Below are 21,209 nucleotides of genomic sequence, written 5' to 3'. Positions count from 1 at the left end.
ACACTGCAGTCAAGATGCTGCCAAGGGCCGTAGTCAGTGGAAGATTGACAATAGCTGAAGGATCTGCTTCCAAAGTTACTCACATGGTCATCAGCATGTGTCCCTTCCTTGCAGGCTCCTGGACTGAGGAACTCAGTTCCTCACTCTGTCACCCTGGCTTCTCTAAAACCAGAGATCTATTCACGAAATGGCAGCTTGTTTCCCCCGGAATAAATAACCTAAGATAGACTAAGAGAGCTTCCTAAATAGAACCTCTTTCTTATCCTAATATTGCGAGTGACATACCTTTACATCTGCCATATTCTTCTCATTTGAAGTGTGTCAGTAAGTTCTGTTTACACTCAATGGGAGGAGATAATACCAGGGCATGAATGTCAGGAGGCAAGCATGGATGGGAGACCTTCTTAAACACTGGCTGCTAGAGACTCTCATTTGTTTCTCATTTTCTAGAAGGCTTTTTTTGTTTTGTTTTTGCTTTTATGTTTCAGGATTTTAACATTGTCTAGTGGTTAGGAAAATCTCATATTTCTCTTTGCCGTGAATGTCTGAATGTGCAATTTTGTGGACCTCAAAAAATAAGAGAAGTAGTGGTGTACTGTCTTACACTGTCAATGATTGTATGAATAATAAATTGGTTCAGCTATCACAATTATGTCTCCTGATAGCGACAGGAGACAGACAAATTTCTAGGCAGACAGGGATGGGTCCCCTGTGAAACTCAACCTTCAAGTCAAGGACAGTTTAAAACCTGAAAACCAAGCTGCCAGTTCCTGATAGAGTCCCTGACTGGAGTAAGAACTTTTATCCCCATCTTATCTACTCTTATTCGATTGGTTCCTTCAGAATGATTCCTTTTAACCAACCCAATGGTGCTTTTTCCAAGACAGTCCATGGACCAATCAGCACACCCTCCCCCATTCTAAGCTCACAGAAAGCCCAGATTCACCCTCACAGACAGCTGCCAGCTTCAGGGTTCCCTCTCACAGCTGACTGCTTTCTTTTTGTTGCTCAGTAAAATTCTACCCTGTCTTACTCACTCTCTGGTGTCCACGTACCTTATTTTTCTTGGTCGCAGGCCAAGAGCCCAGAACTCGCCAAAATGCAGGAACGAAAGAGCTATAATGCTCTTACTCACCAATCTGCAGGCAGCAGGAATGAAAGAGCTGTCCTGCTTGCCTAACAATGGGAGAGAAGCCGCTGGGCACCGCTCCGCCGGCTGGACTAAGGAGTGAAAAAGCTGCAACAATTCTAAACATTCAACATAATTTAATAACATTTAAAAAACCCTCTTCAAATATTCCAATTGAAAATAATAATTTAAAAAAATTGACTTACAATCTTCTTTTCAAATTTTAGGTTATGTTGCACGGATGATAAATGACATAATTTAATTTTAACATTGTTCAGAAATAACTTATATGTTAACATTTTTAGATCATAATCCATAGAAAAACTATATGTGAGATCTTAAAAAGGTATTCCGTGAAAAAGGAGTCTTGTGGGAAAAAGTTTTTCAGACGTGTTACATCAGACATGTTTTTCAGACATGAATGTCTATATAGTCTTATTTTTTGCAAAATATTTATTAATATTTTACAAACATTTTATGCTGTGTCATTTTTCAATGCTTATTAATGTTTTCCGATATACTGGATAGAACAGTTCGAATAATGTTTCCCTAATAGTAGCGTAGAAAAGTGAGTAAAAATCCAAGTGAAATTGTTTTGCAAAAGAGTAGTAATGATAATATGAAAAGAAAATAATAGGCCAGGCACAGTGGCTCACACTTACAACCCCAGCACTTTGGGAGGTTGAGGCGGGTGGATCATTTGAGGACAGGAGTTTGAGACCAGCCTGGCCAACATGGTGAGACCCCATCTCTACTATAAATACAAACATTAGCTGGGTGTGGTGGTGCGTGCTTATAATTCCAGCTACTACAGAGGCTGAGGCAGGAGAATCACTTGAACCTGGGAGATGGAGGCGGCAGTGAACTGAGATTGTGCCACTGTACTCCATCCTGGGAAACAGAGTGAGATTCCGTCTAAAAATAAAGAAAATAATAAAAGAGATGTATTCTGATATTAAATAATATGTTCTTTAAAGTGTTTATTGAGCTTTGTCGTAATGTCTGGAAGCATTTAGGAAAGAAATCTTTTCTCATATTTTAAGAGAGAGAGTTTTTTGGCAATGGAATATATTTAACATATTTAACAATAAGCAATAAAATATAACCTTTTTGACAGAGATATTAAATGTTAAGTTTGAGTTACTTTGTGTCATTGAACACTTAATTAAGAAGAGAGCTCAGGCCGGCTATTCTCGGAAAGTTGTAGGTGTGACTCATGAGGCAGAGTTAAGTGTGAAAGGAAGCCATTTCTTTTAAAATCGTTGATGTTTGTAACAGTTTAAAAATTTTTTTCTTTCTTTCTTCTTTCTCTCTCTTTCTTTCTCTTTCTTTCTGTTTCTTTCTTTCTCTTTCTTTCTTTCTTTCTTTCTTTCTTTCTTTCTTTCTTTCTTTCTTTCTTTCTTTCTTTCTTTCTTTCTTTCTTTCTTTCTCCTTCCTTCCTTCCTTCCTTCCTTCCTTCCTTCCTTCCTTCCTTCCTTCCTTCTCTTTCTTTCCTCTTTCTTCTCTCTTTCCCTCTTTTTTTTTAAAAAAAAAAAACATTTTAACAGTTCTTAATTTTCTGAATTTGAGACAAGTACAATTGATAAAATGTAGCAATTACTGTTTTCCAGGTAGCCATTGTGAAAAACTTGAAATTGATTATACATATATGAAAATTAGTCTTAATATTTTCATACTCTTTTGACTTTAATTAATTTATGTCCAGTTTTTATCACTTATTTTTGAATTTCATTGCTGTTCACAGATTCACAGAAAATGATGTTATTACTTCTCAGTCAAATACATGATTATTGAATACATGTAGAGGCACAGAAATAAAGTAACAGGATGTAATTTGATATATCAGTAAAGAAAATACCTGCCAAGGAAGAAGAGTTACAATTCCATATTTACTTGCAAAACAGCAATGTGTTTCATAAGACTTACAAAGAAAGGCGCTGAGAAGTAGTTGAGGCTCTGGTGTGTTTTGTTACTGAGGTAACTCTAAGTGGATTGGCTAGGACAGTGAGGCAATGAAACTGGAGGCAGAAAGATAGAAAAACTCCCCGGAAACTTTAGAAAGAAATTTCAAAGCAACAATATACTGGAGTGAGAGATCTTGTGAAAGCATCACTAAGGCATTGTGTCATTGCTTAGTTGGCAATATTGGAAATATTTTGTGGTGGTACCTAAGAGAGTGAGTCATTGCTTAATTGGGGGCAGTTCAGATTTGATTAAGTGTAGTAATTATTATACATTACATTTTTAAGAGTCTCTATTTCTTGCTTCCATATTTTGAATATTTTTGGTATAATAAATTTGCACATGTAACATTGATTCAATACTCTAATTAACTTTGTCTTTCCTTCAAATCACTAATTACCTAAACTGAAGTACCATATCTTTCTCTTTATAGTTTATAAAGAGAACAATTTTAACCGTATGCGTAAAGATAAAATTAATTAGGGTATATGTAATAGACATTAATATAATCTATCTTCCATTTTATTTGGTATGTGCAGAAATATGAACTGAGGAAGAGCTTTATACTTAACTTTGCTTTTTCCCTGTATCTAAATGGTAGCAGTTGGTTCAAACAACCAATGGACATGTCTGAGTTTTCTAAGTGGTATGGTAAATTATTATTTTAGTACATTTTATTTGAAAATCATTTTTGTCAAAATTATATTGAATAAGCTATCAGCAATGATGAAGGGAAAGGAATATTAGCAGTAAAAGGAGAGAGAGTTCAGGCACATTTTAGAGAAACAATATATGTTAGATTTAAAAGAGTATAGGGAATTGTGTGATTTTTGAGTTTGTGAAATACTTATTATATTTTATTTAAAACCTAAAATAAGGTTCCACCATCTATAGACTCCTGCTTTAGGTGTTTAACAAACACAGGAAATGAATAGCAATGAACACATTTTCTGTTGGTTAACTGAAACAATGGCTAGATTTAGAATCAGAGTGCTTGGGTGTTAGTTTTTCTTTGTCATGTTTGATTTTGCCTCTCTTACTACCCTGAGATCTCAACTCTGATGTGGATTCAATAAGGAAAACAGTACTGACCTCATAAGGCTATTGTCAAGATCAGAACAGGGCAACGTGTGCAAAGGGGCTTTGCGAACTTTATCAAACAATTATAAGAGAGATGTTGACCTATGACAACCATGAAGTCGTTAATGTAGTTGTTGTTGCTGCCACCAAGTGGCTGGAGTGTAAGGAAGGGGAAAGTATGGGGGACCGACAAGATTCAGAAATGTTGAGCCTTATGTGCTTTCCTAAAGTAATTGGGATTTTATCCATAGGACAAGGAAAAGCTACCAAAAAGTTTTAAATGGAGGATTCATATAGTGTGATTTGCTTAAAAAAAAATAAAATAATAAATAAAAAATAAAAAAAAAAACTACGTGCTTACTGGTGTTACTGGGATATTTGAACTACCCGTCTGAACTGGGTTTCTCTAATACAAAATAAAGGTAGAAAAAGTTTAGTGTCAGCAAAGAACAATTGAGAACAGCTATGCCAGTGAAATAACGATTAGGATTTATCAAATGAAACTCAAACTAATTTTGTTTGTTTGTTTGTTCTTTTGGTTTTTTGTTTTTGTTTTTGTTTTTTTTTTTGAGACGGAATCTTGTCTGTTGCCCAGGTTGGAGTGCAGTGGCGTGATCTAAGCTCACTGCAAGCTCCGCCTCCTGGGTTCACGCCATTCTCCTGCCTCAACCTCCCGAGTAGCTGGGACTACAGGAGCCCGCCACCACGCCCGGCTATTTTATTTTTTATTTTTTGTATTTTTTAGTAGAGATGGGGTTTCAACGTGTTAACCAGGATGGTCTCGATCTCCTGGTCTCATAATCCGCCTGTCTTGGCCTCCCAAAGTGCTGGGATTACAGGCATGAGCCACCAACTGTATACATGGAACACTATCTATTTGCACTATCCTAATTTTAAACTAGGAGATTTTTAGAAATCTGTGAGTATATCTAATAAACAAGATTTGGAAAAGCAGTTACATCTTTATTTTCATATCTGTATACTTCTTTATTTTTATTTATCACAGAAATAAGTTTAAATTTTATTGCCTTTTATTGGTAAATGACTAAGTTAAGTGGCCATGTTACAATATCCTAAAGATGCTTCAAACTATGCTTTATGGGGCAACTTATAAAAGGCCCAGGGCTATCTCTAGCATTTGGAAATATCTTGAAATGTTTATTAATGGCCACATAAACCGTGTTCATCCTGCTTTTCTGCTGAATTCTTGGCAATTGGAAAAAAGACACTCAGTTCGTTGCCAGATGTGATCACAAAGGATTCTAAAAGCATATACTTTGCTAAATTCTGATACATACATATGAACTATGAATTTTTAAATCATCAACAAAGATCAGTACACAGAACTGACTATAAATCACTCTACCTGGGATGGAGAATACATAATTTTTATGTCCACAGGTAAAGGGAATTTTAAAATGAAATCAGTGGCAATGTTTTAATATGTTGGCAGCATTTGTTTATTTAGAAATTGAAAATCAAATTTATATAATCATCATCTTCTAATAAGATGAAAAACTGTTTTTACATTTTACTGAAACTAAAAAACATAGACATGTGTAGATAGAAAGTATATTGATAGTTTATTCCTATTCTCATTGCATGGATAGCTACATCACATATAGACAATAAATTAAGCAATTACATACTTATTCACTTTTTTTTTAACAGCTATTTTTGGCTATGGAGCAAGATTCTATAGATGTAACATTGAGCAAAAGTAGACATGGCCCCTCCAGTATCACAACAAGGTCTACACTTAATGGTGCAGCAGATTAGGAGAACACTTTTGAAAATTTTTTCAATCGTTTATGAATTACTACACAAATGACAGATGTTGTTAGAATCTCAGAAGACTAGAGACATCATAAGCATAGTGATGCGTTAAATAGAGTTCTTTTATGTAAATAATAGTATTTCAGTTTCTAGGGAGAAAATATGTAATTTTTATGAAGACTGCATTCAATCTATAGATCAATTTTGGGAAAATTGACATCTGAACAATATAGTCTCATGCAATGTATTGACATGATATATTTATATATTTCTCCATTTATTTAGGTGTTTTTAATTTCTCTCAACTATGTTTCATACTATTAATTTTACAGGTGTTAGACTTATTTTGTTAAAATTATCACAAATTGTTCCATGTTTAATGATGATATTGCTTTTAAATTTTATTTACCCACTCTTTTTTTTGCAATATATAGAAATTTAATTGCTTTTGCATGTCAATCTGGTATACAATAATCTTTCCAAACTCATTTGCTAATACTAGGATATTTTTGTAATTTTAAGGATTTTAAAAAATAGATGATTGAGATATTTGTGAATGTAAATTTTACTCAATCATTTCTAGTTTGTATATTTTATTTATTTTTCTTGAATCACTTCTCTACCCTAGCAACTTCATTTTAATCCTTTTTTTGTCCTAATATTTTCCCAATATTCTTGCCTTCCCCAATATAGAGGAAAAGAATTCAGTCTTTCAACTATGTATTTTATCTACTCTTGGATTTTAGTAGATGTTTTATATAAGATTTCATGTGGCAGAATTCGAAGATTTCCAAGATGATCTCCACACCTTAATGTTATAACCAATACAACCTTTTTTTTTTTTTTTTTTTTTTTTTTGAGCATAGGCAGGACTTGTAGCTTGCCTCTAATTAACGGAATATGACATAGATGATGGGATACCACACCCATGATTGGGTTATAATGTATTAGTCCCTCTTACTTATAAATGGTAGAAGCTTTCCAATGGATCTTGAAAAGGCAAGGTGCTATGACATTAACTGCCTACAGACAGGGCCACATGTCAGGCAAGCAAGAGTGACCTGTGGGATCTGACGGCCTCAGTCCCAGACTGTAAGAAATTGAAATCTGCCATAAACAACGTGAATTTGAAAGAGAACCCTGAGCTCCAGAATACACAACTGACACCTTGACTGAAGCTTTATGAAATACTGAGCAGAGGACTCAACTAAGTTGTGTACAGATCTCTGACCCATAGAAACTTTGATATCATAATTGGTGGTGTTTTAAGCTGCTAAGCTTGTGATAATTTCCCACACAGCAATAGAAATTAAATACACTGATAAAATATTTTTTCCTGTATTCTCTTTTTAAAAATTAATTTTGGAGATTATTTTCTATTTTCTGAAATATGTTGTATAGAATTATATTATTTATTGCTTAAATATTTGAAATGAATAACCAATAAAACCTCTGGGTCTAGATTTTTCTTTGTTGGAAGATTTTCTGCTACAAATACAATTAAAATCTAGAACAATAAGCATTTTAATTATTAGTGTTGGTAATTTGTGTTCTTATTCTTTTTTTCTTTCATTGCAATAGCTAGACAATGACCAATTTGGCTGATGTGTTCAAAGAATCTGCTTTTGGTTTTATTAAATTTTCCCCATTATTGTCACTTTTCTGACATCAATGTCTGCTCTCTTTTTTTTTTTTTTTTATTATCATCTTACTTTTACTCACTTTGGGCTTAATTACTACTTGTTTTTCTAGTGTCTAAAATGGAAGATTAGACCAAATAATTAAGACCTTTCTTCTCTTTACCATAAACATTGAAAACTGTAAACTTCCAACTCAGTATTGGGTTAGTCACAGAACAGTTTTTAATATTTCATTATGTATTATTTCATATTTTTACATTTCCCTTTGATTTTTTTCTTAGACTTCAAGTTATTAGCCAGTGTATTTTTAAATTTTAAATATTTTGGGATAACCTACTTATCTGTCTATTTTTGATTACTAATTTAATACCATTATAGCCAGATAATTGCTATTTTATGCTATTTATTTTATGACCCAACATATGGCATATATTTTAAAATATTTTACATAAACTTAAAAATTATGCATATTCTACTGTTGCAGTATAACATATAATACAAATTAAGTCAACATAATTGGCGTTATCACTCAAATTTTCTATGTATTTATTGATTTTGGATCTACATATTCTATCAATAATTGAGAAAAGATAGACAAAATTTCCAACTGTAATTCTAAAATGTGTCCTCTTTTCTTTCTAACAATTTTTTTTTTTTACTTTTAAAAGTATTGTTGTTAGTGCATACTCATTTAGGATGTGTTTATGTCTCTTGATAAATTAACTTTCTTATAATTACATGTCTTTCTTTATCTATGTTATTAGTTTTTAAGTTTCTCATTACCTGAAATTGGTATTGCCACTTACATTCTTGATTAGTAGACTTTGCATGTTATATTGACTATACTCATCCTTTCTTTTAACATGACTATACCTCAATATTTAAAATAATTTTCATATAGACAGCATATAATTGGCTCTTACTTGATTATATAGACCTACAACTGGAATGTTCATATCACTTATATTTCATGTAATTATCAATATATTTGGGCTATGCATACAATTGTATTTGTATTCTATTTGTCTTCCTTATTCTTTGTCCTTTTCTTCTTTTAAAGTAATTATTTTTCTACCCAATTATATATCTGGTATTGACTTAGCCATATTATTTTGTTTTAATTTTAGAGTCACTGTTATAAAATTTTAAAATGCTTTATCTTATCATATTTGTGCAATATTTATAGTTCACTACTTGATGTATAATACAATAATATGTATAACATATATGTTTAATATGTATAACATGAATTTTACAACTTTCATTTCTGCCCTCGTTCTTTGTATTATTTTTACCATACATTTAATACATGTCTTGAGAAGCCTACAATGCAGTTATTATGTTTTGTTTTTAATAATCATCTTTTAGTGAACTAAAAGATGAGGAAAAAGTCTTTAATATTTATTTACCTGCCCACTCAGAAATAACATTCTTCATAGTCTACTGTAGATCTGTGTTTTCCACCTGGTATGTTTTCTTCAGCCAGGGAAGAACTTTCTTTAATATTCCTTCTAGTGTATGTCTGCTGGCTCTGAATTCCCTTAGGTCTTGTTTGCTTGAGAAATATTTCACTTTTAGTTTTAAAAGATATTTTCCTGTATATAAATTAAGGTTTGGTAATTTTTGTCAGCATCTTAGTTTGTTCTACTCCTTGTTTTCTTCATTTCCAATGAAATGTCTATAACCATTCTTATTTTTGTTCTCAAATGTTTAGTGTGGCTGCTTTAACATTTTTCTTTTTTAGCACTGTATATTAACAGTTTGATTTAGATTTTTCTTGGTATAACTCTATGTTTATTCAGCTAGGGGCTTTCTGAGATTCTTAACACAGGGGATACAGTGTTCACTAAATTTGGTATAGTTTGGGCACCGTTTTTCAAATACTTTTTGCCTTTTTGCTTTGCTCTCCTCTTCTGGAATACGAATTACATATAAATTAGAATACTTGCTACAGGCCACCGAGGCTTGGTTAATTTATTTGTCTGTTTAAAAAAATATATCTTTGTGCTTCAGTTTAGATATTGCTTGGGACTGAATTTTATCTCCTCAAAATTCGTTTGTTCAAGCCCTAACTTCCAATGTGACTGTATTTGGAAATAGGGTTGAAATGGAGGTCATGAGGGTGGAGACTGGATACAATAATGTCAGTGTCTTTCTGGCAAAAGACACCAGAGCTCCATCTCTCCACACATGCATGCAGGAAAGAAAGGCCATATGAGGACACAATGAGCAGGCAGCTGCTGCAAGCCAGGAAGAGGGTCCTCACCAGAAACTGGCCAGGCTGGCTCTCTAATCTTGAACTTCCAACCTCTAAAACTGTGAGGAAATACATTTCTCTTAATCAAGCCACCTAGCCTGTGCTGTTTTGTTATGGCAGCCTGAGCTGGCTAATATAGGTATTCTCTACTGCTTTTTATTTGAATTTATTGGTGATTTGACCTACTGTGTCTAATCAGCTGCTAAAGTTACCCAGTGGATATTTTAATTTTGATATTATAAATTGTATCTCCAGAAGTTCCATTTGGTTCTTATTTAAATATTTTTATGTATCTTTTGCATTATGTTCTTCTTTAAAAGTTTGAATATTGCAGTGACTTCGTGATATGTCTGTGTTGCTGAGTTAAACTACATTTCTCAGAATTCCTTTCCTGTATTTTCCAGTTAGAATAGGCAACAAGAAAGTTTCTTGTGGGGAACTGAAAGGTGGAAATGAAGTGGCAGTGTTTTTGCAGCTCTTACACATCATTGTTTATCCACTGTCTCACCTCCTTGGTGGAGAGAAGTGGTCAGGTTTGCAACTGCCCCACCTTCTCTGTCATTCTCCTAAAGCTTCTTTGACTCCAGGGCCAGAATTGTGTATGTTTAGATCTGTGGTAAAGGGTCCAGCTTTTTCAGGACATTTACCACTTAAGGTCAGAGTCACCAAGAACTGATGACAGTTTTAGTCCATCTCATTCCTTTCTTGACTTCCTGCCCTGTGGACTACATATAGCATCAGACCTGAGGATGACAGTCAGACAGGGACTACTTAGCCAGCTCCTACTATTGCACATGTCAATCTCTAAAATAAATAAGTATATAAATAAACTTATATATATGTGTGTGTGTACACACAGTTATTTGAAACAAATATTTAAATATTTCTAATAGTTCTATTTAAGTTCTTGTATGGTAAATCTATCCCTTTTAAAATTTCCTTATTTTACTTTATTTTTAATGATTTTTCTCATGTGGCTCACAGGTCTGTTTTTTTTGTTTTGTTTTTTTTGTTTTGTTTTTGTTTTGTTTTTTTCATGGCTAGTGATTATTTTACTAGATCCCAGATATTGTAAAATGTTTTTTGTTGAATGTTTAGATTTTGTTGACTTCCTTTAAAGACTATTGAAGTTTGATTTGGGAGGTAGGTAGGTTATAAAAAGAGGCTTTTGTGCTATTGTTCTTTTTTTTTCTCATTTTTTTATTTTTTGGATCTGAAGTGTGATTTACTCAAGGGCCAATATAGCTCTATTAACCAGTTGTGAAATGTCTAAGGCTTCTATTAATTATCTCAAGTATTCAACAAGACTTTTTTACTCTCTCTGGACACTGAATGTCTTCCATCCTCGTGTGTGGCCTGGGAATTAGTATTCTTACAATTTATTTGCAGTTGATATTGCTTGCCTTTGTGGAGTTTCACCCTGTGCACATGCAGATTAATATTCAGTCAAGAAAAATGGGAACCACTCTATGTATTTTTGAGTTCCCTCCTTTCTGTTACTCTACCCAGCAAATTGCAGCATTCCCAGTCTTCCCAAACTACAGTCTGTGTCTCTTCAAGACAAGACTGTAATGCTTGCTTTGTTTCTCTTCTCGCTCTGTAATCCAGAACTTACCTTCAGACAAAAAGGTAGAGCAATTCAGGGTGGATCTGTCTCTCAGGAAGCATAATGCTGTAATTCATATCATTCCAATGAGTGAAAACATTGTTTCAGACCTTTAGTCCAGATTACTAGTTGTTTGCATTGAGAGAAAAGCTGCATACCAGTTACTCCTTTATAAAACTTGTAATAAGCATTGATTAGGGAAAAATAAAAATGCAAATAACATTTATTTCTGTTTTTTTTTTTTTTTTTTGCTCTGATTCAGAAAGAGTATTAATGTGGGATGAAATTGAGAAAACAGGCATGAACATGAGAGAAAAAAATTTTCTGAGAGGCAAAGGAGTTTTGCCCATCTAAGAGGTGGGCAGTTAAATATTTTAAAATAACAAAATAGGGATTAAAAAACAGGAGGCTTCTGCACAGACATTAACCACTTTTTCTCTCAACATCCCACAAAAAGTATGGTACAGAAATATAGAAAATACAAGAGTTTATAGGAAAGGACATGAAAGCAGATAAAAAAATTGGTAATTTTTTTGAATTATACACTGCAGTAGAATCATGAACTAATTTAACTTTTTTTTTTTTTTTTTTTTTTTTTTACTGTAAATGTATTTGAGAGAGATAAAGAACCAAGCTTATTTATCCTATTGTACTTCTGAAAAACTTAGCGCTTGAATAAACTTTTCAGTGGTGACTGTTTGGGGACAATGAAGTCAATTTTTGTTGGTTTATTAGTTTTTGCTATAAGAAAGACATTTAAATGCATTGGGGGAAATTCTTTAAATATAAACAGATATTTTGTTTCTAAATCTACATGCAAAATTATAATTTGTACAAAAGCATTTGACTCTCAACGTTGCTAGAACTGGTCCATATATTTTCATTTTTCCTCAAACTGAGTCTCTATATACAAACTAAGAGAGATTTCATATAACTATTTCTATGTTTAAAGATATGTGGGTGAGTACCAAAATGTCTTCTGATTACTTTCCTTAACATTTCCAAATTAATATTTACTTGTTCTCTTTTTGCAACATGCACAATTTCTTTCAATAAGCAGTATTTATAAGCAATAGCAAGATTTTATGAATTAATTACTCTACACTGATTCAGACTTTGTAATAGCCTGGCTACAGGTTTTTAAAAATATTTGACTTCCAAGTTGAGCCACGAAAAAGGAAACATGAAGTAATGGTTGTTAACCTGAAAACCTAAGTTTTAATTTTCTTTTCAGATATAGTTAAGAATGTTGATCAGAGGAGATATCCCATAGCTCGAGAAAATATATTCCTAAATATTTCAGTTTATAGCCATAACCACCAGAGTCAACTCTCCCACCTTCCCCACTGGAATGGAAGTGCAAAATGTATTTCTGTAGCTGCTATGAAATTATTCACTTATAAGAACAAGAGAGCTTTAATATAATGCTGTTCTCAGAATCCTGATAGGTGGTACAATGCAATGAAGGGAACTTCTGGTGTTTGTGGTAATCAAATCCCTTGGAGAGGGTCCAAAGTCCATTTGTCTAATGCTGAATTGTGTTCAAAATGCTGTTATACTGGAATTTTAGTCTATTCCACAAGAACAGATGCCTGCTGTTTTGGTTTTGAAGGTTTTCACAGGAGATTGGATACATCTACTTATTAAATGGCAGAACAAGTCAGAAAATATCTTTGGCCATAAATTCTTCATGTAAATTGATTAAAAGTAAACTCAATATAGTAACATAATCAGAAATATGTATAATTCTAGTCTTTACAAATTGTTTTGGCAGACTGATGAAGAATCCGAATCTGAATTTGACTGTAAGTCAAAACCAGAACAAATTTTACAGTATTTTATGCAACCATACATGCCAACACAAATGAATTCATTATTTTTGGATTATATTGAGAAATAGATATTAAAATTTACCATCTAGAATGTCACTTTTATATTTAAATCTATATTATGACTGTGTTTCAATATATCAGTGTTAAAATAATATTTTTGTATAACTGTGATAGTAATAATTTCTGATTCAAATATCAAAAAAAGATAATTTTTATGTAGTCATCAGTGATAGATTGATAGATAAGTATGATAGGTAGGTAGAAAGTTTCTGCTGGTAACTTGAGATTTTCCTTCTGTTCAAAAAGAAAGGCATTAATCTTTTGGAAACAACCATAGCCCATGTTGATATTACATTTTTGCTGCGAGAAGTTGAAAAACAGTACAAAAGTGATCATTACAGATTCAATTCTGTTCAATTGTGCTCTTGCTGATGTTTATCAAGGCTATAATTAATTGGTTTTTGATTCCTTAGCTAATTCACCACATGGGATTTTCTCTTTCCTCTTCAATGGCCTAAACTCATAATCACTTTGCCTTCTATGCAGTTTAAACTAGTAGAAAGACTGTATAGTTTTGTTTCAGAAAATCAGGATTTTAATTACGATTTTGTCATTTATTATCTGTGCTGTTTGTTTAAGTCACAGCGCTATGTCTCTCTGTTTTAATCTGTAAACAATAATAGTGTTAACAGTATTAGTCTGTTTTCACACCTCTATGAAGAAATACCCAAGACTGGGTAATTTGTAAAGGAAAGATATTTAACTGACTCACAGTTCCACAGGAGTAGGGAGGCCTCAGGAAACTTACCATCATGGCAGAAGGGGAAGCAAACACTTCTTTCTTCACGGAAGGAGAAGAATGAAAGCTGAGTAAAATGGGAAGCTCCTTATATAACCATCAGATCTCTGGAGAAGATACTCAATATATCAAAAGTAGCATGGGGGAAACAGCCCACATGATTCATTTACCTCCCACTGGGTTCTTCCCATCACACATGGGGATTATGGGAACTACAATTCAAGATGAGAATTGGGTGGGGACACTGCCAAACCATATCATTCTGCCCCTAGTCCTTCCAAAATCTTAAGTCCTCACATTTCAAAACACAATCATGCCTTTCTAACAGTCCCCCAAAGTCTAAGCCCATTCCAGCATTAACCCAAAGTCCAAATCCAAAGTCTCATCTGAGGCAAGGCAATCCCTTCCACTTATGAACCTCTAAACTCAAAAGCAATTTAGTTACTTTCTAAATACAATGGAAGTACAGGCATTGGGTAAATACACCCATTCCAAATGGGAAAAATTAGCCAAAATGAAGGGGCTATAGGCCCAACTCAAGTCCAAAATCCAACATGCAGTAATTACATCTTAAAGCTCCAAAATAATCTTCTTTGTCTCCATGTGACACATCCAAGTTTTGCTGATGCAAGTGGTGGGCTCCCACAGTCTTGGGCAGCTCTGTCTCTGTGGCTTTGCAGGGTACAGCTCCACTCCTGGCTGCTTTCATGGGGTGGTGTTGAGTGTCTGCGGCTTTTCCAGGTGCATGGTGCAAGCCGTGGGTGGATTTACCACTGTGGGGTCTGGAGTATGGTGGCCTTCTTTTCAGTTCCACTAGGCAGTGCCCCAGTGGGAACCCTGTATTTGGGCTTCAACTCCATATTTCCTTTCCACACTGCCCTAGCAGACATTTTCTATGTGGGTTCTGCCCCTGCAGCAAACTTCTGCCATTTCTGACATCTAGGCATTTCCATACATCCTCAGAAAACTAGGTGGAGATTCCCAAACCTCAATTCTTGACTTCTGTGCACCCACAGACCTAATAGCATATGCTTAGGGTTTAAGCATGCAAGGATGCAAGGCTTAGGGATTGCCTCCTTTAAAGCAACAGCCTGAGCTGTGTGTTGGCCCCTTTTAGGCACACCTGGGGCTGAAGCAGCTAGGATGCAGGGCACCATGTCTTGAGGCTACATAGAGCAGGGGGGCCTTAGGCCTGGCTCACAAAACCATTTTTCCCTTGTAGGCCTCCTGACTTATCATGGGAGGTGCTACTGTGAAGGTCTTTGACATGCCCTGGAGACATTTTCCCCATTCTCCTGGTGATTAATATTCAGTTCTTCATTATTTATGTAAATTTCTACAGCAGGCTTGAATTTCTCCCGAGAAGATGTTTTTTCTTTTCTATCGTGTCATCAGCCTGCCAGTTTTCCAAACTTTCATGCTGTGCTTCCTCTCAAAAGGTTTGCCACTTAGGAGTTTCTTCTGCCAGATACCCTAAATTATCTCTCTGAAGATCAATGTTCCACAGAACTCTAGGGTAAGAACAAAATGCTGCCAGTCTCTTTGCATAGCAAGAGTGACCTTTACTTTGTTTCCCAAAAATTCCTCATCTCCATCTGAGACCACCTCATCCTAGACTTCATTGTTCATATCACTATTGGCATTTTGGTCAAAGCCATTCAACAAGTCTCCAGAAAGTTCCAAACTTTCCCACACTTTCCAATCGTTTTCTGAGCCCTCCAAACTGTTTTAAACTCTGCCTATTATCCAGTTCCAAAGTCACTTCCATATTTTGAGTTTTTTTAAAAATATTATTATTATTATTATTTGAGATGAAGTTTTGCTGTCTCCCAGGCTGGAGTGCAATGGTTCACTGCAACCTCCACCTCCCAAGTTCAAGTGGTTCTTCTGCCTCAGCATCCTGAGTAACTGGGGTTACAGGCATGCACCACCACGCCCGGCTAATTTTTGCATTTTTAGTAGAGATGCAGTTTCACCATATTGGTCAGGCTGGTCTAGAAATTCTGACCTCAGGTTATCCACCTACCTCAGCTTCATAAAGTGCTGGATTTACAGGCATGAACCACCATGCCTGGCCCATTTTTTGGTATCTTTACAGCAGTGCTCTACTACCTCAGTACCGATTGATTATATTAGGTCATTCTCATACTGCTATGAAGAAGTACCCAAAACTGGATAATTTATAAAGAAAAGAGGTTTAATTGACTCACGGTCCACAGGGCTGGGGAGGCCTCAGTAAACTTACAATCATGATGGAAGAGGAAGCAAAATGTCCTTCTTCATTTGGCTGCAGGAAGGAAAAGAATGAAGACTGAGCAAAGGGGGAAGCCCCTTATATAACCAACAGTTCTCATAAGAACTTACTCTCATGACAACAGCTTGGAGGAAACTGCCACCATTATTCAATTATATTCCTCTGGGTCCCTCCCGCCACAAGTGGGGGTTATGGGAACTACAATTCAAGGTGAGATTTGGGTGTGGATACAACCAAACTGTATCACTAACTCTCAGGAATAATGTGAAACGAGAATGTGAGCATTTATGTTGAAGCCTGTGGTCAATAAATCATTACGTGAAACAGTGGTTCTCATTAGATTCACTGGAAGTTTGTTAGCAAAGTGAAGCAATCAAATGCCATCCCAAACCTACTAAATCAGAATTTCTAGATATGGGGCCTTGTAATCTGTGTTTGAACAAGCCCTGCAGATGATTTGTTTGCTTAGTAAAGTCTGAGAACTACTGGTGTAAGGAATGTCACCTGTTTGTGTTTCAATACAAGGCACTAGAATCTTGCCTGCTATAGTTCTTTGACAATTTCTTGTCATTTATATTCAAGGATTTTTTAAGGGGTCATGGGTAAAAATACAAATTTTTCACACATGGTTTTATGACATGAATTAACTATTTGATAAGTAATGAAATCATCTCTACATATAATTTTAAAAATAATTACAAATAACACTATAACTTAGGTAAAGGTCAAATTTGTTAGTTTTAAATTTCACCTATCTAAGGAATTGAAGACATTATATTGTGTTTGGATCTAGGAAATAGTGCTGTTTTGGTCTAATTCAGAATTCTCTTCTAATATTGCTCAAATTCCAGTTCTTTCCTTGCTTCCTTCCTTCCTGCCTGCCTGCCTGCCTGCCTGCCTTCCTCCTTCCTTCCTTCCTTCCTTCCTCCCTTCCTCCCTTCCTTCCTTCCTCTCTTCCTGCCTTCCTTCTTATCCTCTCTTCCCACCCCTTTCCACTTTCTTCCTTTCTTCCTATTTTTCTTCCTTCCTTCCTTCAATGTCTCATATCATCATGTTTGTTAAATATCATGTCATGTTTGCTCACTTTAAATAATGTCATTGATACTATTTCTACTGCTTAAAATGTATTCATGCATTTGTTTTTTATTCACTTTAGATAAAAAATCTGTTAGAATAACATAAAGACAAAGGAAGGGAAGAGGAGGAGAGGAGAGGAGAGGAGACCATCTAATAAAGGTTGTTTTATAAAGCTTTTTTTTGATTTTTGTGCATACATATTTTTAGTTGCAATGTGAAATGTTTTCTTACTGTCAGTTGAATGAAAAAAAAAAAAAAAACCAAGAAACGCTTTTTATAATACCTACCTTTAGTTCTCTCATTCTCTCTCTGTCTCTGTCTCTGTCTGTCTGTCTGTCTCTCTCTCTCTTTCTCTCTCTCTCTCTCTCTTTCTTATGTCTTATTCTTCCATGCTCCTGTCTTCTGCTGACACTGCTTTCATGTTAATGGTTTCATGTTTTATGCTTCATTTTTTTAGACAAAAAGAGTAAACCCAAATTGTTTACAAGCTAAAAACGGAATCCCTTGTTACAAATAAATACACCTTTATTAAAGATCTCTAGCTGAAGTTGTCCAGGGCTTTCTTATCAACTATTCCTATTTCACTGGTGGTTTTCAAAAATATTCTCACTGTATAAAATGACATGTATTTTCTTGCAATTCTGATTTCTTAATCTCCTATTTTAATGGTACTTTTGATAAGAATATAATAACTTATTGTAAGTATGTGATGTATAAATTTATTATGTGTCTGGCAAAAGCTCCACATGCTTTAATTCATTTAATATTAATCATAACTTTATAAAGTAAGAACTATTATTATCCCCATTTAATAGAAGAGTAAACTGAAGAAAAGAGAGTTTAAGTGACATCTTCAGGATCACAGAATAATAAGTGAAAAAGCAGAGATTTAAGTGATGGTAGTCTTGTTACAGAACCCATTGTCTTGACCTGCTACAGGATAATACCGAACACATGACTTAAGAGTAGCAGTTACCACAATTCCACTTCAAAAATCTCAACCTGTTTTTATTTTCTATTTAGCAGTGCTAAGAGAAAGTGTTGATATTATCCTTCTCTAGGATTTTACCCAGTTTGGAATTTTAAATTTTAAATGTTTGAGGGATATGGATATGGAAGACTCTGAATTGTCAAGTTATTAGTATTTCTGAAGAAGAAAAAGCTACTTTTCATGAAGAGCTTTAGGAAAAAAATAAAGCAGGAGTTGATTTACTTCTCTTTTACCCCCCAACCCCAACTTCCAGGCATTCAAGAATCTTCAGTATTCAGAATTTCACAACAGAATATTACCTGAACTCAGAGGTATTTGCTAGGAATGCAAGAGAATTCCCTATTATATTAGTTCCAGTTGAGGATATATTTTACCTACTCTTTCCTTTTAAAATATTCATATCCTTGGGGGATTTTATTTTACATTGTTTTACTAGATTAAAAAATAGTTCATGTTTAAATTCTTACCACATTTTATCTTCTTTCTGTTTTTATTCCCCACTTTCAGATTTTACTTATTTGGCTTTCTCTTGTTTCCCTATTCCTTTTTTAAAATTATTTTATTTTTCCAAATCTGATGTTTTCCAGAGTAGGTAGAGAATAGGCTGAGGCCAGTAGTGCATTTTCTCTTGAAGGCAACATTTAACAGAGCACTGAAACACAGTTATCTATCTATCTATCTATCTATCTATCTATCTATCTATCTATCTATCTATCTATAATATTTTCATTCACTATTTAAAAAAATCCTCGGCAAATCATGGTACATGGATTAACTTGTAAATAAAGTTTTCTTGGAACAAGCACCAGGATTAGAATGAGGTAAGTGAGGAAGATTTGTACAAGTATAGGATCAAATCTTGTCTTTATTTTAAGATGTTCTGTTTTGTATTTTACATTTTACATTAAAATATTGCAGTAAATACGTTTATATTGATTATGTGGTTATTTGTACCTCCTTGATTTTTCCAACCTGAAGCAGCTATCTCACTCACCTTACTCTAGTTCCAAACTTGGAATTCATAAGATGGAAAAAAAAAAATCTAGAATCCACTCCAATACTACAATTATTGTTTATTTCATGAGATCCACAACTAAACATTTTCCAAAAAAGAAATGCTTCTCTTCTTATAGATCATATATAAGGATTAATGGACTTTAATAAGTATTCAGCATATACCATACTACACAAAATATGGCTGGATACAAAAATTTACAGCACAAGTTCCACATATCTATTTTAGTTTTCAAGTAAAATAAAATAAATGTTTGACATTTCAAACTGGGATGAATCCCGGTATCTAACTCTTGGTATGCTCTTCAGATTTCCTAAAACTATGGAAGCTTATGCAATCCATAATGGTGGTCTGAATGACTTTCACACTTAAACTAGTAAGAGTTCATCTAAGAATAAATACCACTAAACTTCTCTTTTTTGTCTTTACTCTTTGGTGTTACACAGTGGCTTTGTTGAACTCCAGTCCTCCACGGAACAAACAATGATGGTCAACTTCAAAATATTTTTTTGGAGTAGGACCTAGTATAAACTGCCATAATCCTATGCAGGAAAGGGATCTTAGTCCCTCTTAGGTCAAGCACAATTAACTTTCCTCAAGCTGACTTCAGTTGTCAGTCTATACCTATTACAAAATGAATGTTGATATCCTCCTAAATTCATATATTGAAATAAATTATAACCTTCAATATGATGATATTAGGAGATGGAGCCTTTGGGAGATCATTAGTTCATAAGGGTGGAGCTCACATCACTGTGATTAGCACCCTAATAGGAAGTGACAGGAAAACATCCTCTTTTTTTGCTCTCCAACATGTGAGTTGAAGTCAGGGAGGCATCTGCACATCAGGAAGCTGACTCTCACTAGACATGGATCTGTTGACACCTTTATCACGGACTTTTAGGTTCCAGAACTGTGAGAAATTTTTATTGTTTAAGCCACCCAGTCTATGGTAATTTGTTATAGCATCATGAACTGACAAAGACATATACTTATGTTCAGACTTTATTTTGAGAACTCTAGCAATCCACTAGGTCTTCTGGAAAAGCTTCTGACATCAACCTCTTGCAAGGCAGATAATAGTTGTCTTCCACAGAACCTGTACTCGTCTTCTTGATACTAGTTCAGTAGCCTAGACACCACATAGCATCAGTACTTTTGCTCTTGCACTATTATGCTATGAGCCAATTTGCCCATTCATACGTGTCTCCTAACTTTAACTCCCAATTATCAGGTATAGACTTGTTTCTTTCCTTCCCAAAGGTACTCAGATTCTTATGTATATTAGATCCCCTTCCTCTCTTATGATTTGTTTTATGTTTCAGCAATGCCAAGTGATGGGTATTTTTTAGTCATAATGACACGTTTATTCTAAAATAGTAGTTTTCAGTAAAGATTTACAAGACCAAGTAAGCAAACTTTTTCAAAAAGAATAAGTGAATGAATCAATAAATGAATGAAAAAAGGTTTTTCCCTGTGGTGGGGCAATACTTTTCTTTTCTTCCTTCTATTATTTACTTACCTTAATGCATAGAGAAGAAAACTTCCTACATTCTATCTCCTTGAAGATATTATTTTTCCTGAGGTAGTCAGAGTATTCAAGTTGACAAAGGGCCTGATATTGATTCATATTTTCCAGTGGAAGGCAGTCACAATGTAAAAATTTCTTCTACCACATACCTTGACTTCTACTGTTTTGTCCTTTCCTTGAAAAACAGTAGACTCCCACTACTGGCTCTTTCTTTTTATCATTCTCTCTCTCTCTCTCTCTCTATATATATATATATATAT

Source organism: Theropithecus gelada, chromosome 5 (assembly GCF_003255815.1).
Source record: "Theropithecus gelada isolate Dixy chromosome 5, Tgel_1.0, whole genome shotgun sequence".
Lineage (NCBI taxonomy): Eukaryota > Metazoa > Chordata > Mammalia > Primates > Cercopithecidae > Theropithecus > Theropithecus gelada.
The sequence above is the reverse complement of the archived record's forward strand: the minus strand, read 5'-3'. Positions refer to the sequence as shown.